The sequence below is a fragment of the Amblyomma maculatum genome, chromosome 4 (genome assembly GCF_055883805.1).
Source record: "Amblyomma maculatum isolate TAMU_Amacu chromosome 4, ASM5588380v1, whole genome shotgun sequence".
Classification (NCBI taxonomy): domain Eukaryota; kingdom Metazoa; phylum Arthropoda; class Arachnida; order Ixodida; family Ixodidae; genus Amblyomma; species Amblyomma maculatum.
This window is the reverse complement of record NC_139347.1, coordinates 159,947,648-159,959,931: the sequence shown is the minus strand read 5'-3', so window position 1 is coordinate 159,959,931 and position 12,284 is coordinate 159,947,648. Positions and strand designations below refer to the sequence as shown.

The following is a 12,284-nucleotide window of genomic DNA, read 5'->3' as shown; positions in this document are numbered from 1 at the left end:
GCGCGCGCGCAAGCAGCTTTCAACAACGCGAGCGACAAAGAACGCGAGCGCGCGCAAAGCGAGTTGCTCCGAGCTGCCGCGGAAGCCACAGGAGTCCCGGACTAGGGGCCCCTCCTAAACTTTGTAAGAGGCTGGCCCTTAAGGCCTGCCTCCCACTTTTTTTTTCTCTCTCTCTCATGTAAATATTATCTAATAAATGTTTTTCACCACCACCACCACCCGCGTGCAGAGGCTGCAAAGACACGAAAGTCTACAGGCGAGCTATTCATTCTGCTCGACCGATTACATGGCGTTGGCCGGAGAGGGCGCTGTTCACTGGCGCCCGCTAAAGTCCCTTGATAATTTGAAAGTAGCGACACTCTCCTCCGCGCCGCGCTTTCCTCCTCGATTCTCCTCGCGCGGCGGCGGCGAGCGCTGCGCACGACACGCTTTTTCCCCCTGACGCCCGCCGGCCGGCCGCAGCAGTGAGTGAAGCGCGAGCTTTTGGGCCAGGTCTGCGCTCCAGGAGTGCACAAAATTTTTGAAAAATTGCGAGAAAAGCATTGAGAATGCCGATAGTAAAGTTCATGAATTGATTGGTTTCTTCTTAGAACTGTTTGAATGGGGAATACTGATAAACAAAGCTTTCAGGCGAGTTCTGTGCTACAGACACTTTTTAAGTCTCATGATAAGGTTTTACTTTGTGCACTTAATCTAGTACTGCCTCTGACTTTGTGTTTGTTTTTTTTAGAGCGTGAAATCTGTCACCGCGGTAAAACTTCAGAAAACGATCCAGGCTGGTGCTTTGAACTTCAAGTTTAGAGAAGGTTAAAGCAGGACTTAGTCTATTTCGCTACTGTCAAGCTATCTCTCTAAGCATAGTATATGTCACGTGATCAACCATGAGATTGGATTATTGGTTAATTGTACATGTATTTCAATCAATTACTGGGCCTAATTAATTGACATTTAGTAAATTGCAATTAAAATCTAAATTTTAGCTGCAACACAGAACCGTATACCATTGGAAAGCTTAGGCCAAGCGTAATGGCACTGTGCTAGTTAAAGATCCGCGATAATCTGCGTTCATTAGTTAATTTTGTATAAAATCAAATTTTGAGCTGTTCCTTGCTGCTTCGAGGCAAGGAACAGGTTTGCCACGGCAGTCTTGATATGATGCTGATGGAGGAATTAAATAATTTTACGAGTACGTGGCCCCTCACTGACTTCGCGTGTGGTTAAAAGACAGCAGGGTACACTGGGAGAAGTGGTGGGCCCTATTGCCGATACACTGAAGTTCTGGGGCAAGCATGCTGTGGTCTCATGCGCTGTGTAAAAGAGCTTGATTTCATTGAACGCAACAATCAAATAAAAAAATTACAAGGTGCACATAGGTCTTCAACGTGCGGAAATGAGAAAGCATATAACTGCCAATTCATTAACTATCGCTATCCTATCTATCACTATATCTACTAATGCCAGAGACCTATCGTAACTGTCACTATCCGCAACGAACACTATCACCTCACTATCCGGGCCTATTATTATAATTTACTATTATTATCCGTAACAGTCACCATCATTACTTATCACTATTCATAACCATCACTATTTAATCTGATGCCGTCCCATGATCCATTGATATACTTCAATTTTCATTGACTTACGTTGTCAGTCTTATCTCTATTATCTCATAATATCTGACGAGACAACTATACATTGACTTTTAATTCTTATACTTTCTTGTTTTCTCATAAATGGAGGTGGGAAAAGAGCAAGCCACAGAAATAACTGACTAATATCAGCGCGAGGTTCATGTCTCTGTCGAGAAGGCTTCCTTTACTTCAGGACAGGTCGGTGAGAGAAAATTGATGGAACTGCGTTTGGTCTGTTCTTTTTTTCGAGTTCGTGTAATATTGGCGGCTCTAACTGGTCTTCAGTGAAATGTAGCTAGAACATAGAGCGATGAGATAATTACTCAGGCTAGGTGAAAAAAAGAATCTTGCATACAATTGAAATGAGTAATATGTTACAGTGTTAAGAATTGTTGCTCGCAAAATGTTCCCCTATTTTTACATAATAACTATAATCATTATTGATTGTTTAAGTTTCGTAAATACAGAAAATTGATGCAATGATTCCGGCTGATTTGACATCGATGGGATAACTTTTCTCGCAATAAATGAATACGCGGAATCGCGCTTTTAGAGCTCCAGCTTTCAAAGCGAAGGTAACCTGCCAACGCCTAGTAGTCATGGTCGAAGTGAAGCGTGTGTGATCATATGAACACCTCCTGCACATTGGCCGTATCCCTGATAAAACGAACGCATATTTTTTAACCCACGCGTGCGTCGAAGCATGGCAAGACACATTCAAGAATTGAAAAAAAAATGCCATACGACCTAACTAGTGCAGATTACCCGCAATACCTCGGGTTTACTTGCCAAAGCAGGGCCAGCATTCATTGCTCCCGAGTAACCGACGCACACTACAAGTAAAAGCTGGAAAGGCTAGCTCCTCTACAAGCCCGAATTTTGATTTTTTAGTTAAGGAGGCCAGGGATCCTAGCATAATCGCGACAAATGCAATCGAGAGACTGTAATTTTCCAGTTATTTCTGACAGCAAAAAGCAGATTATAGCGCCCTGTTTCTGACTGTACAGAAGTCGAAGCGTGTTAAATGATGGAGCCTTGGAGCCTCGCAGAATATTCAGCATGCTGCAGAGGACAACCTTATTTTTATACAATGAACATGCTGCCGCCGCAAAAATATTGATCAGCAAGCAGGAATAAAAAACGCAGCGTCAGGTGACGCGTTATTACGGGGAATGAGAAAGGCACTCGACGTCGCAAACAACTCTGTTGTTTCTAGGAATAAACGTCTTTCGACTAATCTTGTGAATCCATTGACTCGTGCGCAAGCCGTCACGCTTGCCTTGAGATATCATGAATACCGCATAACCATCTTCAGGTCGCTTGCTGCAGTTGTACGCTCAACAGCACGGCATAGAGCTTGCACGCTGCAATAAAAGCACAGCGCACAATATTCGCTCGCCGAGACTAGGGGAAAAATGGCGCGAAGGAAAAAGAAAACACAAGGAAAACGCCGGACGCGCGTCGGTTTCCAATGGCAACGGCAGGGAGACCAATCGTCGCTCAGGAAATCGGGCGGAGAGCCGGCCTTCAGCGAAGGGGCGCGCAAGGGGCGAGGAGGAGGCGAGGAAGTAGCGCGGCGGCGGCAAAGTTCAATCGTTGGCGTAACTTTCAAAGTATCAAGGGGCTTTAGCGCCCACTTAAGGCTTTAGCGCCCGCTGCGCCCGCAGCGCCACCGTGCGATGCTCGTCTAGCAGACGACACGTTCGTCGCGCTGGACCATTCTGAAGTGAGCTAGAATAGGGTAGTGGGCTCACTGGAGGTCTTTCCCTGACGCAGTCCGTGTCATATACACAGGGTGGCGCCACCGGCGACTTCAATGTAGCTCTCCGCTGATAAAGCTGGCGCGTTCTGCGGTCGCGACCTCCTCGCTTCGAAACACCTGCTCTGTTCTGCCACTTTTATTGGATTTGAGGGAAGTGGGTAACGTATGCTCAGTATAATAATAAACTCGCACTGCTAGTGGAAGTTACACAACGAAGTGATCACCTTTTGCGAAGCTCAAACATGCTTCTGCTTCCTCTGCCGCGAATTTGCGCAGAAATATCAGTACATGTATATGGCGCCGGAAGATGAGCCCCCCAGGTTGTAAGGCGTCCCACATGTTACTGGGGATGAACAAAGGGCGATTCCTAGTAGCTCCAGGACGAATGAAGCGGCTGGGCTAAAGCCAAAAGGACGCTCAGTTGTAGATGTGTCGGGAAGGTACCGGAAAGTCCGATGTTGCAAGGAGATATATCACATAGCAACATGGAATGTAAGATCTATGACGCAAGGTAAACTGGATATCGTCAAGCGAGAAATGGACAGATTGAACAGATATCTTGGGTATCAGCGAGCTCAAGTGGACCGGAATGGGAGAATTGAACTCCGGCGACCATTATGTCTTTTATTGTGGGCACGAATCCAAGAGAAGGAATGGGGTCGCTCTCATAGTAAACAGAAGAATGGGCAAAGCAGTGCTAGGGTACAACCCCAAAAACGACCGAATGATTTCACTTCGGATCCAAGGTCACCCTTTCAACATAACAGTTATCCAAGTCTATGCACGGACCACTGCTGCTGAAGAAGCTGACGTTGAGAGATTTTATGCGGACCTACAATGCCTTTTAGACCGCACCCCATCATCAGACGTCGTTTTTCTCATAGGAGACTGGAATGCTAAGGTCGGGAGTGAAGAAATATCCGGAATTACAGGCAAGTTCGGTCTTGGTGAGCCAAATGAAGCTGGGCAGAGGCTAGTAGAGTTCTGTCAAGAAAACAACCTGACCATAGCGAATACTCATTTTCAACAGCACAAGAGGCGCCTGTACACATGGATTTCACCGGACGGTCTGTACAGGAATCAGATCGATTATATTATTTGCAGGCAGAGATGGAGAAGCGCTATACAAGCAGTAAAAACAAGGCCTAGGGCCAATTGGGGCACCGATCATCAGCTTCTTGTTGCCAAAATTAAGCTTCGATTGAGGAAAACGCAGAAAACTAGAAGGCCTTTCAGGTATGATCTGGATCGGATTCCATTAGAATATGCTGTGGAAGTGAGGAATCGATTTCAAGAATTAGATCTAGAAGACAGAGCCCGAAGAGATGTGGACTGATGTTCGTGATATAATACAAGAAGTTGCTACTAAGGTAGTTCCAAAGCAAAAGAAATGCAAAAAAGCAAACTGGTTATCTGAAGAGGCTTTGCCAGCTGAGGAAAGGAGGATGGCAAAAGGTATGGGGGAAAGAGAAAGATACAAGGTTCTCAATGCGGATTTTCAGAAAATAGCAAGGAGAGATAAGAATGCCTTCCTGAACATACAGTGTCAAGCAGTTGAGGACAACAGCCAATTAAGGAACACAAGAGCTCTGTATAAGACAATCAAAGATATCAAAGGAAGCTTCTGTGCTAAGCTGGGCGTGATAAAGGACAAACGAGGCAAGGACCTCACTGAAGCCTCAGAGATAAAGAAGAGGTGGCAGGAATACACAGAAGAACTGTACAAGAAGGACCCGGATGTGCAAACTCAACATAGGACGGTTGTGATTACTTATCTCGAGCCGGGAATCCTGAAGAGTGAAGTTGAATGGGCCTTAGCCAGCCTTGCTAAGAACAAAGCTACGGAATTGATGGAATTCCAGCTGAATTGCTTCAAAACCTCAACCACGACGCTGTTAACACACTGCATACATTATGTCAAAAGATTTGGACAACCCTGCAGTGGCCACAGGATTGGAGGAGGTCAGTTTACATCCCCATTCCAAAGAAAGGCAGTGCCAAAGATTGTTCCAACTACCGCACGATCGCGCTTATTTCGCATGCTAGCAAGGTGATGTTAAAAATCCTGCAAGGTAGGCTGCAGCAGTATGTGGATCGGGAGCTTCCGGACGTGCAAGCTGGGTTTCGCAAGGGCAGAGGAACTAGAGACCAAATTGCCAACCTTCGCTGGATCATGGAAAAAGCAAGAGAGTTCCAGAAACCCATTTACTTCTGCTTTATTGATTATGCGAAAGCGTTTGACTGCGTAGATCACAGCAGATTGTGGCAAGCTCTCCAAGAGATGGGAGTTCCAATTCACCTCATCTGTCTCCTCAGGAACCTTTATGAAGGGCAAGAGGCCACAGTCAGAACTGGGCATGGTCTTACTGATTGGTTTCCGGTTGAGAAAGGGGTGAGGCAAGACTGCATACTGTCGCCCTGCCTATTTAACCTATATGCAGAGTGCATCATGAGGAAGGCCGGTCTGGACGAGTCTTCAGCTGGAGTGAAGATCGCTGGAAAACGTATCAACAACCTTAGATATGCGGATGATACCACTTTAATGGCAGAAAGTGAAGTGGAACTCAAGAGACTTCTGATGCGCGTACAAGAAGAGAGTGAGAAGTTAGGGCTTAAACTGAACATTAAAAAGACGAAGATCATGGCGTCTTGCCCTAACAAGTCCTGGAGCATCAATGGACAAGAAGTGGAAGCTGTGACAGATTTTCTGTTCTTGGGCGCCAAGATTACCTCGGAAGGAGACTGCAGCCATGAAATTAGGAGACGCCTGCTTCTGGGAAAGAGAGCAATGGTTAGCCTTGACCGCCTAGTAAAGAGCAGAGACATTAGTCTGCCAACCAAGATCCGTATAACCCGTGCTATGGTCTTTCCAGTTGTGATGTATGGATGCGAGAGTTGGACTGTGAAAAAGGCTGACCGCCGAAGAATTGACGCGTTTGAATTGTGGTGCTGGCGAAGACTCTTAAGAGTTCCTTGGAATGCCAGAAGATCAAATCAGTCGATATTGTCGACCATAAACCCTTACTGCTCATTGGAGGGTCAAATTCTAAAGTTAAAGCTCAGCTACTTTGGTCATCTGATGAGAAGAGAGGAGTCGCTGGAGAAAGATTTGATGTTGGGAAAGGTTGAGGGTCGCCGGAGAAGGGGTAGGCAGCGAACGCGATGGTTAGATGGCATTCTCGAGGCATTGCAGATGAAGCTATGTGATGTTAAGAAGATAGTGAGAGACCGGAAAGCGTGGCGTGACATGGTCCATAGGGTCACGAAGAGTCGGACACGACTGAACGCCTGAACTGAACTGAACTGATCAGTACATGTGTTCTGCATATTACTCTGCGATATTAAACCCGTTTTATGTTTATTATTTACTGCTGCAACTATCCAAGGCATGCGGAGATATATAGGACTGCATGATAAAGTAAACTGGACAGTCCCCGCGGTGGCTGAGGTGTTACGGTGTTCAGCTGCTGACCCAGGAGAACGCGGGTTTGATCCCGGCCGCGGCGGTCGCATATCGATGGAGGCGAAATGCTATAGGGCGTATATGCTGCGCGATGTCAGTGCACCTTAAAGCACTTCAGGTAGTCTAAATTACGGAGCCCTCAATTGCGACGTATCTCATAGCTCGAGTCACTGTAATTAAAACCATAAACTGTGTCCTTTCTTAGTATTTCTGCGGAAAGAATTTAGTCAGCAGCATGATTTCGCCGCGGATGGCTTAAGTCTACGTAAAATTAATGGTTACAGTGTTTATGGATGAATAATTCTTTAAAAGGTGGCCACGAGCCATATCAGAGATTGCTTAAAAACTTGCAGCTGCATACCATCAACCAGCTCTTAAATTCTTAGTTCTCGAAATGACTCGGCACAAAGCTAGCTATCTCTGTACAAGGCTTTGCTACATACGCTATGAAAATGAACAGCTAAAGAAGGAAGGAGGCAACATTTCGAAGTACTGGGGATAAAGCAAACTAACATTTATTTGATGTAGTAGTCACATAGTTATTCTTGCACTTACATTGTTCATGTATCATGGGCAACGGCTCAACTTCAAATGTTTCGCCTTTCCCCGTGCTCCTGATCTGTCAGAATTGATGCCTTTGATGAAGAAGTGCAATCGTGTTACAACTTAGAAGCTTATTATGTTTGCTGACAAAACAGGGGCATGCTGTGCACACCCAACTTCTTGTGAAAACCTTTCCTTTACAATTCTCAGTATATCTAAGACGCTGTCTGAATGTAGCTCGTAACATGAGAAGCACTCTGTGAACATATTTTCTAATTTGCTCACAAAACTGTACAGATGACGTGAAGGATACAACAGTCCTCCCTTGTCCCGAAATGTCGTCAAGCGTGCCAGCTGAAATTCATTTCCTTGTTTCGGCATGGTTAGCAAGCTTGTACAAGCTTGGCAATTCATTTTTGTGACACGTTCGTGAAACATAGCAAGCAAAATAAAAAAGTAGCCGGGAATCACTTCTAGCAATATGCTGGCTGTGGTCAGCAGATGCTGGTGAAGCAGCTGGCTCATCTACAGTGCTTGCACTGCTACCTGACCTAATGTTGTCCTCATGTGAAAGAGCATCAGCACAGGTCTCTATGTCTAGCAAAGAGGCTAGCTCGTCCTGGTCGCAGTTCCCCTGGCTTACTGTTTTTACCAAACCGTAGAAAGAAAGGCAACTGACAATGATCAAGAACTGGGTTAGTGTGGGATGGTCATTGCTACCGCAGGACTGACGCATGATGCCAAATAGGTTTTCTAATGGGTCCTGACTGATTCTTGAGGTCATTAAGTATTTAAATCCAACTTTCTCTGTCAGATAAGTCCGCAGTTCCAGTGTGCTGGTTATAGTGACACGCAATCCAGTTGCCGTAGAGTCACTCAGGAAGCCTCCAGTGTTCTTTGCATGAGCTTGCCATTAACTTATGTACAGCAGGAACTCCTTCAGCAAATGGACTTGCGAAGAATCTGGACGAAGGGCCTTGGCAGGATACCGTGACGTCATTGCACTTATCACGTTGTAGATCTTGCTGAAAGTAAACGTTGCATTTGTAGCGAAAAACCCTAAATGGAAAATCAAACAAGAGCACTATCAATGGCTTTTTTGAAAGCTTTCTGAAACATTTATATCGTGAATCATGAATAAGAGGTGGCCTCACCTGAAGAAGAGCTGGGTCGCACTTATGCTCACATGCGTGTTCTCTAGCTGTTCTTTGTACAAATGGAGTGCTTGTATAACTTCAACACTGAATAGCTGGAAGGCGTAAGATACTCTCATTTTCTCGAATCCATTTGGCTGAATGTGGCACATTGTTATTCCTGGCATTGCCTTCAGTGTCACATTGCAGGAGTCAAGCTTATGGGCTGCTCTCACGTGTTGTATGGAGACCTGCATGAAAATATGGATTCTTGTTATTAAATGTTATCATTTTCACATTATTACTAAATCTTCACGCATAAGCCAAGAGACGTAAAAAGAGTCAATACATGGTAAAACTTACATGGCCAGCCGGGATATTGAATCCGGTCTTCAACAGAGAGTTCCTGAGGCATTTGATTAGGTGCGGAAAGTCGGTCACAAAAAACAGGTGTCGAGACAGATCAGTGGGGTGCTGTTCCTTGCAATTCACTGATTTAGCACTCGCCCCAATGCCTAGTATCTTCCACATGTTCCGGGTCCAACTGGCCCCGTCACACGTAATGCAGTCGACAAAGAGCCCGCTTTTTTCAGCCAATATGGTTGCCTCAACCACCACTTTTGCGAGTATGTTCCCCTTCATGTTGGCATTTGTGGCGAAGCAAGCAATAATTTGGTTTGCCTTGGAATGGGACAAAAAGGATAATCAGCCCATGGTCAGAAGGTATAACCTTCTGCTTTTCTGTTGTGAAGGGTCCTAAATCTACAAAGCCCTCAATCACCCCAGAATTCTTCACGGCCAAGTGCTGAGACAACTTCAACTCGTCAGTGAGAAGGCTGGCATGCCTTTTGTAGGGATCAAGATTTCCGGCCTTTTCTTTCAGCCGCCTTAGAATCTTCTCATTGAAGCCAAAGCAGGTCCGATAAGAAGATATGTAGCGCTTTAACGTGGACTTGCTGAGAAGGGAGAGTATTTTGTTCTTCCGGAGATGTTCGTAAAGGCGAGGACTTTTCATTTTCATTAAAATACACTCCAAAATCCAACTTCTTGTGTACCGCTGCCCATTTTGTTTGTGGAGATTGACAATCCCCTTCCTCTATTGTAACGCCCGCGCGTAAGTAACACGCCTGATTACGCGCGCTGGCAGAAAGGTTGGCGGAGGAGAGGGCATGCTGGCCACCCCCCGCCGCCACCCGGGCCCTGCGGCGACGCTGCCGCGGGCTTCCCTCTTTCCTGCCGGCGTAACCGGGAGACCTCCTCTCGTTCCGTGTCGAGGAGCGCGACTGTAGCAACTCGCTCGGGGTTCTTCGGCGAATGGGCGCGCACGCGCGCGGTACATGATTTCCGCCGAGGATACCACCGCCGGCACCGAGAATCGCCCACTAGCCGTAGGCACTTACCGCAACGGGATGTGAGCGAGAAGCAGTGTCAGGTGAGAAGACTCTTCCTCTCACCCCCCTGGCGCGCTTCCCCATTAGGTGGTTTATATCACCCCCGTACGCGGCGTTCGCTCGCTACGCGGTGGTTGTTCTTGATTGCTATTCCTTTGCCGTGTACTCGAGCAAAATAAACTCTATTCGAGTACCTAACTCGGTGTTTGTCCCCTCTGGCACGAACCCGCCGCAGTGGCGACTTCTCGCACCGCGGGTTGGGGGTCACAGCTCTGACTGCTAGGGCCGGCACGTCGGGGCTAGAAGGCGACTGTAGCGTCTAGCCCCTCCCCCCCCCCCCCCGTGACGCATTCTTGCGAGAATGAGCCCCCATATGTTTTACCTTGGCAGCTGCGAAACACTGTTTGACTGCTTCTTGCTGTCTAGGTGGGAGACCAATGATGTGTTTTTGAAGCGTCTCTGTTTCTATTGCTGCATTGCTTTTTTGCATTTTGGCAAGGTCTTCCTTAATGCACAGAAGACGGCGAACAAGACGCTTGTTCTTCTGCGTGACAGTCTGCAGCTTTCGGCTTACTGAATAGCACGCCTTGGTGCGCTGGCACCAAGGCGTGATCGACGGCAGAGTAGAGCTTACCTCAAATATTTGCAAGAAATGCAGTGTGCCCCTCGAAAACGAGGAGAGAAAGTAGTTACATTGAGGAGTGTAACAATAAATAGCATACGCTATAAAAAAGCATGTCGGTCAAAACAGTGTGCATGTAAAAAAAAAAATGTCGCAAGATAGTTACCCTTTTTGACAACTGTTGTCATGCAGCTCCTACTGAAGTAGTATCCATGGCGTGAAACAACATGGTCCTTTAGGTTTTTAGTGAACCGCGCATCTTCATAACCTTCTTGGGATATGGCACCAGCACACAAGATTAAACAGTAAGTTTCTTTAAGGATCGTCTCAGCCTGCACTTCAGTTTCCACTGGGACTTCTTTCAACAACGTACCTCTTGCGTACACCTTGCAGTACATGTCAGAAGAGGTGGGAACGAACATCACTACTTTTTCTGACTGCACTTCACTTTTTGCAGTCAGCACAGACGTACAGTAAACGACGCCGTCCTGGCCTGGGAAACGGTGCTTGCTCCAGAACAGGGAAGGAAGTTTTACACTTCAAAATAAATCTGCGTCCGTGTTAGCTTGCAGATCTTCTATATTTTCTTCTTGATCCGCTTCCAGAAGCTGCGCGCACTCTGCGTGCCTTTCCGTCGAGTCTCCAGCACAGTCACGAAAACTACCATCACTGGTACGCGAACATAAGTTCTTTGCGTCTAGAACAGTGCTTCCTGACCGCTTTCTTTTTCGTGTGGATCTTTCTCGCGGCGTCCTCTTTGTTAAATATGATGCCAAATTTGGAAGGATTGTTGGTACAGCATCCTCTCTGAGGCAAGGAGTACGCACTTCCTTACCTTCAATTATGTGCACGTAGTCCCGTAACACATAGTGCGGCTCGAAGCTCAATTCAAAGACTGCACATGTGTCGTCCAGAGCTTTGTCCGCTCGATGCAAGTTCCTCTCCCATTGCTTCCTGAGGGCCGCATCCTTCGGAACGCCAAATAAAGACGGCTTCGCTTCGCCTTTTACATACACGTAGCCTGTCCGACAGCCTGGCGCAAAACAGTTTTGTCGTCGCGGTGGCATCTCGGTCGCACAAGACGGTCACTAGTCGAACGATCCCATCACTCTTCGCAGACAAAACCTTTAGCAGATCGAGAATACAGCTAGCGCGTGAAGAGTTCCCAAAGAAAACAAAACACCTCACGCTGCGTCGGCCCTGCGGACCACGCTGCGGACGCTACGATGCTACATTGAAGGCGGCGGTGGCGCCGCCTCGCGGGGGCGCGCAGAAGCACAATTCGTTGACAGCCGGCGTCACCTCAGTGCATGGCGCCGGCCGACGAGTGAGCTCACTGCCCAATTCTAGCTCACTTTAACCATTCCTGGCAACAACAACCCAATGTTGGCCATGCGCCGCCCGCTGATTGCGGTACTTTCAGAGTTCCAGTGACTTTAGTTCTCGTAACTTTGACGTCATCGCGCGCTCGTGCCCGGAGAGATCGAAATCGAAACTGGCCCTGATAAATGCACTGATAATAAATTAATTGAGCTGCGCTGGGAATTTTTGGGTCGAAGTCCCCCAGTTTTGGACCCCTGTGGATCGAGTAAAGCGAAAATACCGCAACAGAAAATGTACGTGTCTATACTCCTTTAAAAGCCTTCTCCGAGTGTGCTAACAACTATACACCACATTCAGCTCTGCAATTATTTTCCTCATTATTACTTGTGTTTCGTGATATCGCCGCTAGATGG

General features: G+C 46.9%; 1 pseudogene; it reads right to left on the bottom strand.

Moving 5' to 3' along the window:
* Positions 1-10,304: 10,304 nt before the first annotated feature.
* Positions 10,305-11,632, bottom strand: LOC146193367 (uncharacterized; annotated as a pseudogene).
* Positions 11,633-12,284: the final 652 nt, after the last annotated feature.